Source organism: Dendrobates tinctorius, unplaced genomic scaffold (genome assembly GCF_039654945.1).
Source record: "Dendrobates tinctorius isolate UK_male_01 unplaced genomic scaffold, ASM3965494v1 ptg000016l, whole genome shotgun sequence".
Lineage (NCBI taxonomy): Eukaryota > Metazoa > Chordata > Amphibia > Anura > Dendrobatidae > Dendrobates > Dendrobates tinctorius.
The window spans coordinates 32,136,635-32,153,250 of record NW_027361684.1 but is presented as its reverse complement, the minus strand read 5'-3'; positions in this window follow the sequence as shown (position 1 = coordinate 32,153,250).

Genomic DNA, 16,616 nt, shown 5'->3' with positions numbered 1-16,616 from the left:
CTATACTTTGCAATGTTAAACATGATTTAGTACTCTATTCTCAGCCCCATATGTTTGGTGCCTGTTAGGCTGGTTTCACACTAGCGTTTTATCGCGCAGCGCATCATGCGCTATTGGGCGCAAGTGCAATGTTCCCCTATCTCAAACATGGCGGGCGCAGTGTTTAGCGATTGCACGTGCTCATCAGCATTTGCGTGCACTGCACATTTTCCAAGTGTGCGTCCATACGCGCCATACGCTACATGTTGCATTTTTTTTCCGCCCAACATTGGTAAAAAATCACGCGCACGTGTGCGCACGGTATGCGCAAAAAAATAGCATTACACTCTATGGGGTTGGATGTGCGCACGTCAGCGCTATTTGCGCGCACGCGATTTGAGTAAACAATGTTTAGACACTTGTTTAAACCTCCCTCTAAATAAGCAACATTGTTTGGGAGGAGTGTAGATAAAAGAAGGCGTCTTCAGGGCCACACCACTACAGCCTTGAAGATAAGAGCAGCTGCAGACAGCAAGAGAAGAGCAGCTACAGACAGCCTTGAATAGAAGACCAGACAAGAGCCTTGGATTCAAGCTTCAGCAGCCAAAATGTGAGTATTCTTCAACATAATGTCTGTGTGTCCTGTACAATTTATTATGTACTAATGTTTTTTTTGTTTAAATTTCAGCATGTCTTCATCTGAATCGGCCTATTCGCCATCCCAGGAAGAACTGGCCCAAGCAGATCGTGAGGTGAGGTTCTTGCTGCCTTTGGGTAAGTATAGCTGCTGCATCTAGAAATGTGTAATAATTTTTTTTTCTTTACAGACATCGGACACGGCAAGTGACGGCGAAGAGCGGGAGCAGCCTGAGCGGGAGCAGCCTAGCCAAGTCACGGCGAGGAGACGTAATGTATATAGTCTTTCAATGTTCCTTTGTTGTTTTTTTTTTCTGTCTTTATTTTCATCTTCTGTCTTGCTTCTTCTTTGTTTCTTTTTCTATCTTTTTCATTCTCCCAAATTTCCAAGATTATAATTTTTTTGATTTGTTCTAGGTTCCACAACGGGATGAAGAAGACCTGTACATCGACAATGAGCGCCTGATCCGCCTTGTTGAGGAGCGTATCCCATTGTGGGACAGCCGTGACCAGCAGTACAAAGACACAGTGGTGACCAGGCAGCTCTGGAATGAGTTGGCCACAGCGATGATGGATGGCTGGGACAGCGCCTCTCCCACTTCAAAAAAAGGCGCTCAGTAAATTTAAAGCTGCTCTGTGATGCTGCATTGATTCTTGGTCCTGATGGTACAGGTGTGTTTGTAGCAAGATATATTCTTGCATCAAACACACCAGTGCCCTCTGGATCAACAGTCATTACTTTGTGTGTTGGACTGCTGGATTGATTCTGTTTTTACTCTTGCTCCTGAAGGTACTGATGTGTGTTTGGTGCAAGATATATTCTTGCATCAAACACACCAGTGTCCTCTGGATCAGGGGTGAACCTAGCCTCTCTGCTGCCTGAGGTGAACAGCAAAATGACGCCCCCCCGCAAACAAATTAAATTTTCATATCTATATTGTAAAACTGAGTACAATAATGGACATTTTGATTTAGATAAATAGTAAAAAAAGGTGTCCAAACACAAGGATGTCAGCGCCATCACACGCACATACAAGAAAAACACAGAAGTATCCAGAACAAGGATCATTAATGGCAATAATAGGCTTGGCACAGGGCCGGACTGGGACAAAAAAGCAGCCCTGCCACACAGATCCCACCAGCCCACAAACTATAGCAATCATCAGCCCCAATCAGTGAATTTTTGCTATACTTTGTCGTTCCCTCATCACTCTCTTGGCTATTTGAAGAGCCACAGTGCGTATGATTGACCACAGCTCCATTTACATGGTGCTCTTCCAAGCTACATTTCCCAGGATCATGGGGGTCCCAGCGTTAAGATTCACAACAAACAGAAAGTCATCCCCTATCCCCACACAATGCTCCATACAGTATTATGGGCCCCATATAATGCTCTCTACAGTATAATGGGCACCATATATTACTTCATGCAGTGTAATGGGCCCCATATAATTCTTCTCCCCAAACCCCACTGCTCTGGTCTCCTCACTGTATTCTGAGAAAGAAAGAACAGAGCGAAAGAAAGAACAGAGAAAGAGGGGAAAGAAAGAACAGAGAGAGAAAGAAAGGGTGGGAAGAAAGAAAGAAGGAACAGAGAAAGAAAAAAGAAAGAAAAAGAACAGAGAGAGAAAAAAAGAAAGAGGAAAAAGAAAGAACAGAGAGGGAGAGAGAAAGAGAGGAGAAATAAATAAAAAACAGAAAGAAAGAAAGATGGGAAAAAAAGAACAGAGAGAGAGAAAGAAATAGGGGAAAGAAAGAAAGAACAGAAAGAGAAAGAAAGATGGGAAAGAAAGAGAACAGAGAGAGAACAGAGAGAAAAAGAACAGAGAGAGAAAGAGAGGAAAGAAAGAAAGAACAGAGCAAGAGAAAGAAAGAATGAGGGGAAAGAAAGAGAACAGATAGAGAAAGAAAGAACAGAGAGAGAGAAAGGAAGAAGAGAGAGAGAAAGAAAGAAAGAACAGAGAGAGAAAGAAAAAGCAGAGAGAAAAAGAAAAAAAGATTAGCAAGAGAAAGAAAGAGGGAAAGAAAGAAAGAACAGAGAGAGAGATAAAGGAAGAGGGGAAAGAAAGAACAGAGAGAAATAAAAAAGAGAGAGAATAAGAGAGGAAAGAAAGAACAGAGAGAGAGAGAAAGAAAAAAAGAAAGTTTAGAGAAAGAAAGAACAGAGAGAGAAAGAAAGATTCTATAAAGATGCTATAGCAGCCCGACTCCCATTGTAGTGCCCACCTGAGCTTCCCGATGCAGAATATATCATGATCCGCTCGCATGACCGCTATCCCCGAGTCCAAGGCAATCCCGCTGTCCGTGCTGGATCTGAAGCATTCCCTGAAGTGCCTCCATGGTTCTGTCACAATCTCCTCCCGAAATTCCCTCATTTCCGGTCAGCTTCTAGCATGTCACTTCCTGTGGAACGTCATGTGGGGATTTTAAAGTGCTCCTCGGGGCCCCGCCTTGTACTCCTGTGTCCGCGGGAAAAGTAAGCTCCCGGCTGGGGCAAACTCTCTCTCAAAATCGGGACTATCCCGCTGGGAGGTATGGATTCTCCCCACCATACACCTTGTACAGGTATGGCTCCACACACCTCATACACACATGGTTCCACTTTTCATGCCTCTCACACACACGGCTCCACTCAGTACACACGGCTCCACCTAAACCTTGTACACATGCGTCTCTGCTCCGTACACCTTTTACACACGTGGCCACGCTCTGTACACCTTGTACACACATGGCTCCACTCCGTAAACCTTGTACACATGTGGCTTTGCTCCATACACCTCGTACACATGCTGTTCCACTCCATACACACGTGGCTCCACTCTGTACACACATTGCTCTGCTCCATACACACACGGCTCAGCTCCATACACTTCGTACACACAGGGCTCCGTTTTGTATGCCCCATACACACACAGCTCCACTCCGTACAACCCTTACACACGCGGCTCCGCTCCGTACACCCCGTACACACGCTGCTCCGCTCCGTACACACGCGGCTCCACTCTGTACACCTCGCACACACACAGCTCCACTCAGTACACACATGGCTCCACTCCGTAAACCTCGTACACATGCGGCTCTGCTCTGTACACCTTTTACACATGGCTCCACTCCGTAAACCTTGTACACATGCGGCTTTGCTCCATACACCTCGCACACACGCGGCTTCGCTCCATACACATCCGATTCCACTCTGTACACCCCGTACACACGCTGCTCCGCTCCGTACAGACGCGGCTTCGCTACGTACACCTCGCACATGTATGGCTCCACTCCGTACACCTCGCACACACATGGCTCTGCTCTATACACCTCGCACACGTGCAGCTCTGCTCCATACACCTCGCACACGTGCAGCTCCGCTCCGTACACCTCACACACACATGCCTCTGCTCCATACACCTTGCACACACACGGCTCCGCTCCGTACACCTCGCACACACATGGCTCTGCTCCGTACACCTCGCACACGTGCGGCTCTGCTACATCCACCCTGTAAACCCCTCCTGACCCCACACAGAAACTTGCCTCATTCAGCACGATGACAAACCAGCACAGCAGAGTCTTGCTAGAGATGATGCATACACTGAGGCCCCTGATCATGTGACCTCAACTCCTCCTCTCCTGTGACCTCATCACAGGTCCTTGGCTGAGAATAAAACGAAGCGGCAGAGGAGAGCAGGGACAGAGATGATTGATAGACCGAGGGCTGATACGCACAGGACCTGTGATGAGGTCACAGAAGGGGAGGAGTCAGGGGTCACATGATCGGGGGCCCTGACTCCTTCCCTCCTGTGATCTCATCATTTACAAGCCTTTGCACTCTACCAGCAGCACCAGCACCAGCGTGCAGGCTAAATTCTAGGTGCTGCTGGTAGCAGAGCGCATAATGCCACCCCCTGCTGCCTGCCGCTTGAGCAGCTCACTCAAATGGCCTCATTATAGGTGCGGCCCTGCTCTGGATCAACAGTCATTGCTTTGTGTATTGGACTGCTGGATTGATTATGTTTTTACTCTTGCTCCTGAAGTTACCGGTGTGTTTGTTGCAAGTTATATTCTTGCATCAAACACACCAGTGCCCTCTGAATCAACAGTGATTGCTTTATGTATTGGACTGCTGTATTGATTCTGTTTTTACTCATGCTCCTGGAGTTACTGGTGTGTTTGTTGCAAGATATACTCTTGCATCAAACACACCAGTGCCCTCTGGATCAACAGTGATTGTAAAAACGCTTACAAACGCATAAAAACGCTGTGATTTTTTGTCGTAATGCACACAATAATGCTACAAAAAAAGCAGCGTTTACAAGCATTCGCACACGTTTTTGACATGCGTTTCATGTGTGCTCGATACGCTGCGCAAAAAGGTGCAAGTGTGAAACTAGCCTTACACAGCCAATAAGCATGCAGTGATTGCCTGTGTGTCACTGTAATGCAGTAGCTATCTTGGTTGTGGCATTACTGTGCTTGGTTGGCCTTGTGACATCATCAGGGGTTAGAAAAGAACAGGCGCTTCCCGGCTCGTCACACTAACGCCATTGCACAGCTCTTTGACACTTCTTATTGGAGGGAGAGAGCGTTTGTCTAGGCCTGTATGTGGTCAGGATAGCAAATCAGAGGCATGTAGTGTTGAAACTGATGCTGAAGCTGAACCATCATACTAATAGCCCTTCTAACGGATAATCATTTGCTTTGCTGTTTGTATCATACACATTCTGCATTTAGTATAAGGAGGGAGAGAGAGTTGCAGAAGCAGATACAGTGTTAGAATACAATTTGCAGACAGGGATTAGGGTTATGCAGTCCCTTGCAAAATATATAGGGCGGCACGGTGGCTCAGCGGTTAGCGCTGCAGCGCTGGGGTCCTGGTTCAAATCCCACCAAGGACAACATCTGCAAGGAGTTTGTATGTTCTCCCCGTGTTTGCGTGGGTTTCCTCCGGGCACTCCGGTTTCCTCCCACATTCCAAATACATACTGATAGGGAATTTAGATTGTGAGCCTTCAGGGACAGCTAGGCTAATGTGTGCAAAACTGTAAAGCGCTGCAGAATTTGTTAGCGCTATATAAAAATAAAGATTATTATATAGCTTTTTTCTTTTTTTCATGTCTGAAAAAATTAATATATTGTGTGTTCCATTGAGTATTACGTGCTTTGTGGTATATTTTTGTATTATATAGCACCCCAAAAAAGTGTTGAAATTTTTTTCTGGATTAAATTACTCACCCATAGAATAATCCGTGGTCTGGGGTACATTGATATCTATCACTCCAAAAATGTCTTTAAAAATTTTGTCTGGGTTAAATTACTGATCCATACAGTATTCTGTGGCCTGGGGTACCTTAATGCGATGCCTATCACGCCAAAAAAGCTTTCAAAAATGTTGTTTGGTTACATTTCTCAGACAAACAGTATTCTGTAGTCTAGGGTACATTTTATGTTATATAACACCAAAAAAAGCATTTAAAATGTTAGCTGGGTTGCATTTCTCAGGCATACATTATTTTGTGGTCTGGGATTCATGACTGTGATATCTATCACTACAAAAAAGAGGTCAAACATTTATCAGGGTTCAATTTCTCAGCCATACACTATTCTGTGATCCGGGGTACATATCTGTGGTATACATTCTAAAAAAGTGTTACTTTTTTGCTGTATTCAATTAGTCATCCATACAGTGTAATGTGCATAGTGGGTGACAAAGATGACAGAACCACTCAAGACTCCTGAGGGAGTGACCGGAGTAATATTGGAGCTAGAGTAAGCTGGTGCAACAGCAGAGGTGGCAGGATCCTGTGGTCCGAATCCGGAAGATTACCTGGAACCGCCAATGCCCAATCCCAGACAGCATCCTTTACCACTAAGGTTCTTGTGGACTGCAGACGGGAGAGCCAAGATCCAGGAACTGATGAGCGGATTGTGAGGCTCAGGCTGGTCAGAAGAGACAAGGAGGCAAGCCAGAACTAGGTCTAGAGAAATATTATCAGGCACGCTAGCCACGAGGTACTGACACTTGGCATCCTGGGGCATCCAGGCGGGGTGGTCATTACTTACGAGTGTGAGCCGAGAAGGGGGTCCATTGAAGAGTTTGGGACCCATCATCACATCTCGTTCAATCCTGGTACCAGCTGATGACTGGAACCAGGGTCCCGTTCCTCAAAATGGAGGGGCAACATCGCAGGTATGCAGTGGGTATGATCCCAGAAGGAAGGGAGCAGGATGAATCCTTGAGGAATGAATGAGCATGAGAGAGGCTCCTTGAGGCATCTTGAGACACTGGTACTACCACCCCCTAGAGAGAGTACCATCCTTGGGGCTCCCCACCTCCTATGCCAGATTATCCAATGGTGCAGGTGACACAGGGGGCTGTTGCCCATTTCTATATGTTGGTAGCTGGCTCTACCGGAAGCCGGGTTACTTTACGACCCAGACACCTGCAAAATGGGCTCCAGAAAACAGGTGGAGGCAGTCACCCCAGCCTCACAAGGAAGGAGAAGAAGAAGAAGCGGACACCTAAAGAGGATTATTGTATTATCCTCCTTATAATTTTTTATTGGTTAACACTTTGTGCAAAACCGTTATGAGTATAGGAATACAGCAACTACATTTTCAAAATATTTGAATGATTACTGCCAGTTGTTGCCTTTCAGGAGTCTATGGATGACTGTGCTTATAATTTTCTCCAGGCTTTGCACTTTATGCAAAGCCTTTTTGAGTGTATAAGTACAAAAACTACACTTTCAAAATATTTACAATCCAAATTTATTTCTGAATTCAGTTAGCTATCCATACAGTTTAATGCATTTATTGGTACATTACCATGGTATGTAAAACTCCAAAAAAGCGTTAAAAAATGTGGCTGAGTTAAAATCTCTCCCATACATTATTCCGTTGTTTGAGGTAAATTTCTGTGATATCTAACCCCCTCAAAAAACATTCAAAAATGTGTCTGATTCAATTGCTTATCAATAAAGTATTATGTCTTCTGGGGTACATTTCAGTGGTTTATAACACTCCAAAAAGCATTAAAAAATGTATCTGGATTAGTCATTCACAGAATATTATGTCTTCTTGGCAACATTCCGGTGGTACATAATCCTAAAAAATATTGTTCAAAAATGTATCCATATTATGTTGCTCACCCATTGAGTATTATGTGTTCTTGGGTATATTTTGGTGGTCTCTAATCCTCCCAAAAATTGTTAAAAAAATGTATCGGTATTTTATTGCTCATTCACTCATTACTGTGTGTTCTTGGGTATATTTCAGTGGCATTTAGCCCTCAAAAAAATTGTTAAAAAATGTATTGGAATTATATTGCTCATCCATAGAGTATTACATATTCTTGAGTGCATTTCAGTGGTATCTAATTCTCTCCAAAAATTTTTAAAATTGTTTCTGTATTATATTGCTCATCCATACAATACTGTGTGTTCTTGGGTACATTTTAGTGGCATCTAACCCTCCAAAAATTTTAAAAAAATGTATTAGTATTATATTGCTCATCTATAGAGTATTATGACTTCTTGGGTGTATTTCAGTGGTATCTAAGCTCCAAAACATTGTTCAAAATTTATCGGTATTATATTGATCCATCCATAGAGATTTACTTATTTTTAGGTAGATTTCGGTACTATTTAAGCCTCCCAAAAATTGTTGAAAATTTTATTGCCATTATATTGCCCATTCATACAGTATTATGTGTTCTTGGGTACACTTTGGTGGTATATAACCTTCAAGAAAATTGTTTAAAAATGTATTGGTATTATATTACTCATCCATATAGTATTACATTTTCTTGGGTAAATTTCGGTAGTCTCTAACCCTCCAAAAAATTGTTAACAAATTTATCGGAATTATATTGCTCATCCATAGAGTTTTACATGTTATTGGTATGATTTTGGTGATATCTAACACTCCAAAAAATTGTTCAAAATTTATTCGGCATTATATTGCTCATCCATAGAGTATTACATGTTCTTGGGTACATTTTTCTGGATTTAATTACTTACGCATACAGTCTTACATGCTTTCTGTTACATTTGGTGTTAAATAAACATTAAAAATACTTGAAAAGATGTTTATGGATTCAGTGAGTCATCCATACACTGTAACGTGGTTCTTGTTACATTTCGCTGGTTTATGAAACTGTAAAAAAAGTTCCAAAACCTTTTATGGATTCAATGATTCTTGCATACAGTTCAATGTACTTTGTGTAAACCTATGGTGGGTTAACATTTTTAAAAACCGCTTGACCTGGTACAGTTCACAAAATATTTTTGGTCAAAAAAATTGACTATTGTCATATATACTGTAGAACCTGCTTTGTGTGACATTTCATTGGTTTCAAATAAAAAAGACAATTAGCCTGCTATAGGTGTACACGTTAATATTTCAATGAGGCCATCAAGTTGTTGCCTTCAAGGGTGTATAGATGACCTTGCTTGTTATTGTTGGCAGGCTTTGCACTGTGCAGAACTTTTATGAGTGGAGGAGTACCACGACTATACTTTGCTCACAATATTTGAATGAGGTACTGCAGCTGGTGCCTTCAAGGTTGTATAGATGACCCTGCTTGTAATTTTTGGCAGGCTTTGCACTTAGTGCATAGTCTTTTTGAGTCTAGGAATACCACTACATGAGAATTTGAACAGAATGTGTATGAGGCCCTCCTTTCTGTCTAATAGAGGGTATATCTCAGTCCCTCTTACATCACATTTTTTGGCAGTTCTTGCTACCTTCTTAAATTACACTGAAGTTTTCAATTTTTTTACTAAAAATTTGTAATTTTTCTTAAATTATTATTTTTTCTTAGTTTTGCCTTAAATAAAAGTCAATATACAGGAAAGAATGTTTCTTAACATTTTTTTCCTGTAAATTCCAGTTTCTTTTTCATTTTGACAGTTTTTTTGTCAGTCCTTAAAGTGGAGTAAGAGTGTAACACCATTTTTCTCAGCAGCGATCTGGAAGTCAGATGTTTCCAGTGGCCTTACCCATCCTGATCTCCTTCCATTCAGCACTTTTTCCATCTATTTCAACATTTTCACTGCCCCCAGACCTCTTTGTAAGGTCTCTTGGTAAAATGCTCAGATTTCCCATTGACTCCCATTATACTTGTTACTCGAAACAATCACTCGAGCATTAGAAATTGCTTGGTTCGAGTAATGAGCATCCGAGCAGTTTAGTGATATCTTATCTCCAGTTGGCATGCTTGAAATTGTTAAAAAAATGAAGTACCATATTTTGCGGATTATAAGACGCACCCCAAATTTTGAGGAGAAAAATAGGATAAAATACTTTTTTTTAATAAAATGGTGGTGCTTCTTATAAACCATGCGTTTGATTGCTTACCGGGGGTGGTGGCTACGGTGAAACAGGGTCCCAGGGTCACCGCTGGAGGAGGGAAGATAGGAGCGTTGCTGCAGTCTAGGATGAGGAGGTGTTTGGATGTGTGGTGCAGTGCGCCGCTGCGGGTGTTTGGCGCTGCGGGGGTTCTGCCAACATTTGTGAAAGCCCAGAGCCCCTGCAGTTGGATGGTTTCCTATGCGGTGGATTGAACTACGGGAAAATGGCTGCCAGCCGGGGGTGGCACATGAGCAGATGGAGATCTTGGAACCAAGGTCTTGGCACCCCTTCTGTTGGTGCCGAGATCTCCATCTGCACATTCGCCGCCCCCAGCCGGCAGCCATTTTCCACAAGTCCAGTCCACCACATAGAAAACCATGCTACTGCAGTGGCCCAGGGCTTTCACAAGATATAGGCAGAGCCGCCGCAGCACCGAACACCAGTAGCGGCGTGCCGCATCGCACATCCGAACACCCCCTCATCCCAGCCTGCGGCCGGTAAGGTATTTCCACATTATAAGACGCACTCCCATTTTCCCCCAAAATTTTGGGGAAAAAAAGTGCGTCTTATAATCCAAAAATACAGTATTTCTTCCTGAACATTATTTCAGTTGCAAATGTTTTGTTATATACAGTACATATTTATTTCCTTTGTGTGTTTTGGAACAACACAAACAAACAGAGAAAAAAGACAAACTGGACATAATTTCATCATTTCACATAAAACCCCAAAATGGGCCAGACAAAATTCTTGCCACCAAAATTTATTTCCAAAATTGTGGGTGAACAAGTTTGTTTCAAGCATGTAATGTTCGTTCAAACTCCCCTGCTGCAAGTAACACTTGTGAGCAACATGAAAATCACACCTGAAACCAGATAAAAAGAGAAGTTGACTCAATCATTGCTTTGTGTGCCACAGTAAGCATGAAGAACAGAAAGTGGAGAAGAGAATCATCTGAGGACTTGAGAACTAAGATTGTTGAAAAATATCAACAATCTTAAGGTTACAAGTCCATCTCTAGAGATCGTGAAGTTACTTTGTCAACGGTGCTCAACATAATGAAGTTTACAACCCATGGCACTGTAGCTAACCTCCCTCCCGACATAAAATAATTGATGAATGGTTGCAACGCAGTATAGTCCGGATGATAGATAAGCAGCCCCAATCAAGTTCTAAAGAAATTCAAACTATCCTGCAGGCACAATGAGCATAGTGTTAGCACGAACTATCCATCAACATTTGAATGAAATGAAACGCTATGGCAGGAGAAAATCGGGAGGACCCCAATGTTGACACAGAGACATTAAAAGTTTGACTGCAATTTGCCAAAATGTAATCCAAAATCCTTCTGGGAAAGCATCTTGTGGACAGATGAGACCAAGATAGACCTTTTTGGTAAAGCCCATCATTCTACTGTTTCTGAAAACAGAATGAGGCCTACAAAGAAAAGAACACAATTCCTAGAGTTAAATATGGTGGAGGTTCAAAGATGCTTTGGGGTTGTTTTGCTAGCTCTGGCACTGGGTGTCTTGACTGTGTGCAAGGCATCATGAAATCTGAAGATTACCAAAGGATTTTGAGTCGCAATGTAGTGCCTAATGTCAGGTTTGCATCCTACGTCTTCCAGCAGGACAATGACCCCAAACTTACTTCAAGATGCACCCAGAAATGGATGGAAAGAGCACTGGAAAGTTCTTAAATGGGCAGTAATGAGTCCAGATCTAAATTTAATTGAAAACGTGGAGAGATCTTAAAATTGCTGTTAGGACAAGGCTTCTTCCAAATATGAGAGACCTGGATCAGTTTGATGCGTTGAGCAGGGAAGAGGCCAGGTATCACGTGATGCAGGTCTGTGGTGATGTTACTGTGGTTCACAGCCAGAAGCGCCGTAATTAAATTGCTGTCATCAATGTTACAGGCACACTATAAAAACATGAGCAACTTTACATGCACACTCCCTTGATAAAGCAACACGCGAAACGCGCATCGGGGTGCCTCCACTTAAAGGTACAGTACCAACCAGCGCATTGTTAATACCGATACTTTACCATTTTCCACCTTCTATTATCTATCTTCATTTATATGGATCCAATTTCTAGGAGTTTCTCTCCTCTGAAACTAGCCCCTGCATATTTGCTGCAGGTTGATTCCACACTTTAGAGTTGGTACATTTATATATTTTTTGGGGATAAGATATATGCATTGTATTTCCATTATTTATCTCAATTCAAAGGAATTATTTTTTCAGTAGATTTCTCTCACGTGTCCAGCATTTATATATATATACCATTTGTAGCTTCCATATTTTTGAGTAGTGGCTTACTTATGTAAAATGCAAGTAATCTGATAACATTCTATATACTTTTTGGCCCACATATGGTTTACAATTAATTGCTCAGGAAGCCATTTCTTTGTGCTCCTAATGTATATTCATATCCATTTATTCTGGCCTTCAAGTTATTTAATTGTTTGATCTATTGCATAATGGTACATTGCCTGGAATTCTTGTTCCTTTTTGTGGCTTTTTTTTGCAGTTTTTGTCCCCATGTGATTATGTTTTAAATTCTTTTAAATAATAATATCAATAAAATTTTGGTGATTTTATGGCAAAAAAACTTCCTTTCTGAAAAGTAAAAGATTAATGAAATTCTTACTGCCAAATCTACAAGGTATAGTCTATTGGGTTTATATGTGTAAGCAGTTAGTAGTAGTGGGCAACACGGTGGCTCAGTGATTAACACTGTAGCTTTCTAACACTGGAGTCCTGGAATCAAATCCCACCAAGAACAATATCTATAAGGAGTTTGTATCGTATGTTCTCTCTGTGTTTGTGTGGGTTTCCTCCGGGTACTCCAGTTTTCTCCCACAATCCAAAGACATACTGATAGGTAATTATTATTATTATTATAGCGCCATTTATTCCATGGCACTTTACATGTGAAAAGGGATATGCATAATAAAAACAACTACAGTAATCTTGAACAAAATGAGTCACCGATTGGTACAGGAGGAGAAAGGACCCTGCCCACCAGGGCTCACAGTCTACAAATGTAGATTGTGAGCCACAATGGAGACAGCAATGATAATAAAGCACTGAGCAATACGTTGGTGCTATGTAAGTACCGTATATACTCGAGTATATGCCAACCCGAGTATAAGCCAAGGCACCTAATTTTACCATGGAAAACTGGGTAAGTTTATTGACTCGAGTATAAGCCGAGTATGCATTGTCCCCTCACTCCTGTCCTGCTCTGTGTGGCTCTCCTTCCTCCCAGTATGCATGGCTCGGCTCCCCTGTCCCATCCTTCTATGTATGGCTCAGCTCCCTGTCCTCCTCCATGCTCCTCAGTGCTTCCCCATCCTCCTCAGTGCTTCCCCGTCCTCCTCAGTGCTCCCCCCATCCTCCTCCATGCTCCTCAGTTCTCCTCCGTCCTCCTCAGTGCTTCCCACATCCTCCTCAGTGCTTCCCCCATCCTCCTCAGTTCTTCCCTGTCCTCCTCAGTGCTTCCCCATCCTCCTCAGTGCTTCCCCCATCTTCCTAAATGCTTCCCCGTCCTCCTCAGTGCTTTCCCTGTCCTCCTCAGTGCTTCCCCCTTCCTCCTCAGTGCTTCCCCCTTCCTCCTCAGTGCTTCCTCATCCACCTCAGTTGTTCCTCCATCCTCCTCAGTGCTTCCCCCGTCCTCCTCAGTGTTTCCCCCGTCCTCCTCCATGCTCCTCAGTGCTTCCCCCGTCCTCACTGTGGAATTAATCGCGCTATGTAAATGAGTAAAATAAATAAAAGTTACAAATGCAAAACCTAGACCCTCCAAGTATCTAATTGGGAGGTACAAAATTTGTATGGTATGTAAATCTCAAATCAAGTGTGACCCATTTTACCACTTTCTTAAAGGGGTTGTCCAGTCAAAACCAGTGTCTGCATTCACTCTGTGTGACTCCAGACTTATGAATCCCCCCAGAGCACACAGTTTGTGCTGCAGGGATTCTCCAGTTAGGCCGGGATCATGCATGTGAGAAACTCGGATGAGTCTTGCATCTTAATATCCGGCACTGCCACCGGCACTCGAGAGTGGAGCGTGCGGCTGCATAGAAATACATGCCGCCGCACCCTCCGCTCCCGAGTGCTGTCGGTAGTGCCGGGTATTAAGATGTGAGACTCGTCCGAGTTTCTCGTATGTGTGTTCCCGGCCTTATTCTGATTACAATCTCTGCAGCAGCATATCACACAGTGTGGAAGAAGTGAAAATACATTTTTCTAGTTGTGCTAAAGGGACACTGATTCCATTATGGTGATATTGTGCCTGTGGCTGACATTTATAGATGCAGTGTGGGTTACTTTTCTTACGCATCTGGTAAATGCCTGTCAGGCTGCTGTGGACAGTAAAAAAAATAAAAAACAATAAAAAACAAATCTGAACTAAGAAAGTAAGTTAACCCCAAAGATGCTTTGGGGTTGTTTTGCTAGCTCTGGCACTGGGTATCTTGACTGTGTGCAAGACATCATGAAATCTGAAGATTACCAAAGGATTTTGAGTCGCAATGTAGTGCCTAGTGTCAGGTTTGCATCCTACGTCTTCCAGCAGGACAATGACCCCAAACTTACTTCAAGATGCACCCAGAAATGGATGGAAAGAGCACTGGAAAGTTCTTAAATGGGCAGTAATGAGTCCGGATCTAAATTTAATTGAAAACGTGGAGAGATCTTAAAATTGCTGTTAGGACAAGGCTTCTTCCAAATATGAGAGACCTGGATCAGTTTGATGCGTTGAGCAGGGAAGAGGCCAGGTATCACGTGATGCAGGTCTGTGGTGATGTTACTGTGGTTCACAGCCAGAAGCGCCGTAATTAAATTGCTGTCATCAATGTTACAGGCACACTATAAAAACATGAGCAACTTTACATGCACACTCCCTTGATAAAGCAACACGCGAAACGCGCATCGGGGTGCCTCCACTTAAAGGTACAGTACCAACCAGCGCATTGTTAATACCGATACTTTACCATTTTCCACCTTCTATTATCTATCTTCATTTATATGGATCCAATTTCTAGGAGTTTCTCTCCTCTGAACCTAGCCCCTGCATATTTGCTGCAGGTTGATTCCACACTTTAGAGTTGGTACATTTATATATTTTTTGGGGATAAGATATATGCATTGTATTTCCATTATTTATCTCAATTCACAGGAATTATTTTTTCAGTAAATTTCTCTCACGTGTCCAGCATTTATATATATATATATATATACCATTTGTAGCTTCCATATTTTTGAGTAGTGGCTTACTTATGTAAAATGCAAGTAATCTGATAACATTCTATATACTTTTTGGCCCACATATGGTTTACAATTAATTGCTCAGGAAGCCATTTCTTTGTGCTCCTAATGTATATTCATATCCATTTATTCTGGCCTTCAAGTTATTTAATTGTTTGATCTATTGCATAATGGTACATTGCCTGGAATTCTTGTTCCTTTTTGTGGCTTTTTTTTTGCAGTTTTTGTCCCCATGTGATCATGTTTTAAATTCTTTTAAATAATAATATCAATAAAATTTTGGTGATTTTATGGCAAAAAAACTTCCTTTCTGAAAAGTAAAAGATTAATGAAATTCTTACTGCCAAATCTACAAGGTATAGTCTATTGGGTTTATATGTGTAAGCAGTTAGTAGTAGTGGGCAACACGGTGGCTCAGTGATTAACACTGTAGCTTTCTAACACTGGAGTCCTGGAATCAAATCCCACCAAGAACAATATCTATAAGGAGTTTGTATCGTATGTTCTCTCTGTGTTTGTGTGGGTTTCCTCCGGGTGCTCCAGTTTTCTCCCACAATCCAAAGACATACTGATAGGTAATTATTATTATTATTATAGCGCCATTTATTCCATGGCACTTTACATGTGAAAAGGGATATGCATAATAAAAACAACTACAGTAATCTTGAACAAAATGAGTCACCGATTGGTACAGGAGGAGAAAGGACCCTGCCCACCAGGGCTCACAGTCTACAAATGTAGATTGTGAGCCACAATGGAGACAGCAATGATAATAAAGCACTGAGCAATACGTTGGTGCTATGTAAGTACCGTATATACTCGAGTATATGCCAACCCGAGTATAAGCCAAGGCACCTAATTTTACCATGGAAAACTGGGTAAGTTTATTGACTCGAGTATAAGCCGAGTATGCATTGTCCCCTCACTCCTGTCCTGCTCTGTGTGGCTCTCCTTCCTCCCAGTATGCATGGCTCGGCTCCCCTGTCCCATCCTTCTATGTATGGCTCAGCTCCCTGTCCTCCTCCATGCTCCTCAGTACTTCCAGAACCTCCTCAGTGCTTCCCCGTCCTCCTCAGTGCTCCCCCAATCCTCCTCCATGCTCCTCAGTTCTCCTCTGTCCTCCTCAGTGCTTCCCACATTCTCCTCAGTGCTTCCCCCATCCTCCTCAGTTCTTCCCTGTCCTCCTCAGTGCTTCCCCATCCTCCTCAGTGCTTCCCCCGTCTTCCTCAATGCTTCCCCGTCCTCCTCAGTGCTTTCCCTGTCCTCCTCAGTGCTTCCCCCTTCCTCCTCAGTGCTTCCCCCTTCCTCCTCAGTGCTTCCCCCTTCCTCCTCAGTGCTTCCTCATCCTCCTCAGTTGTTCCTCCATCCTCCTCAGTGCTTCCCC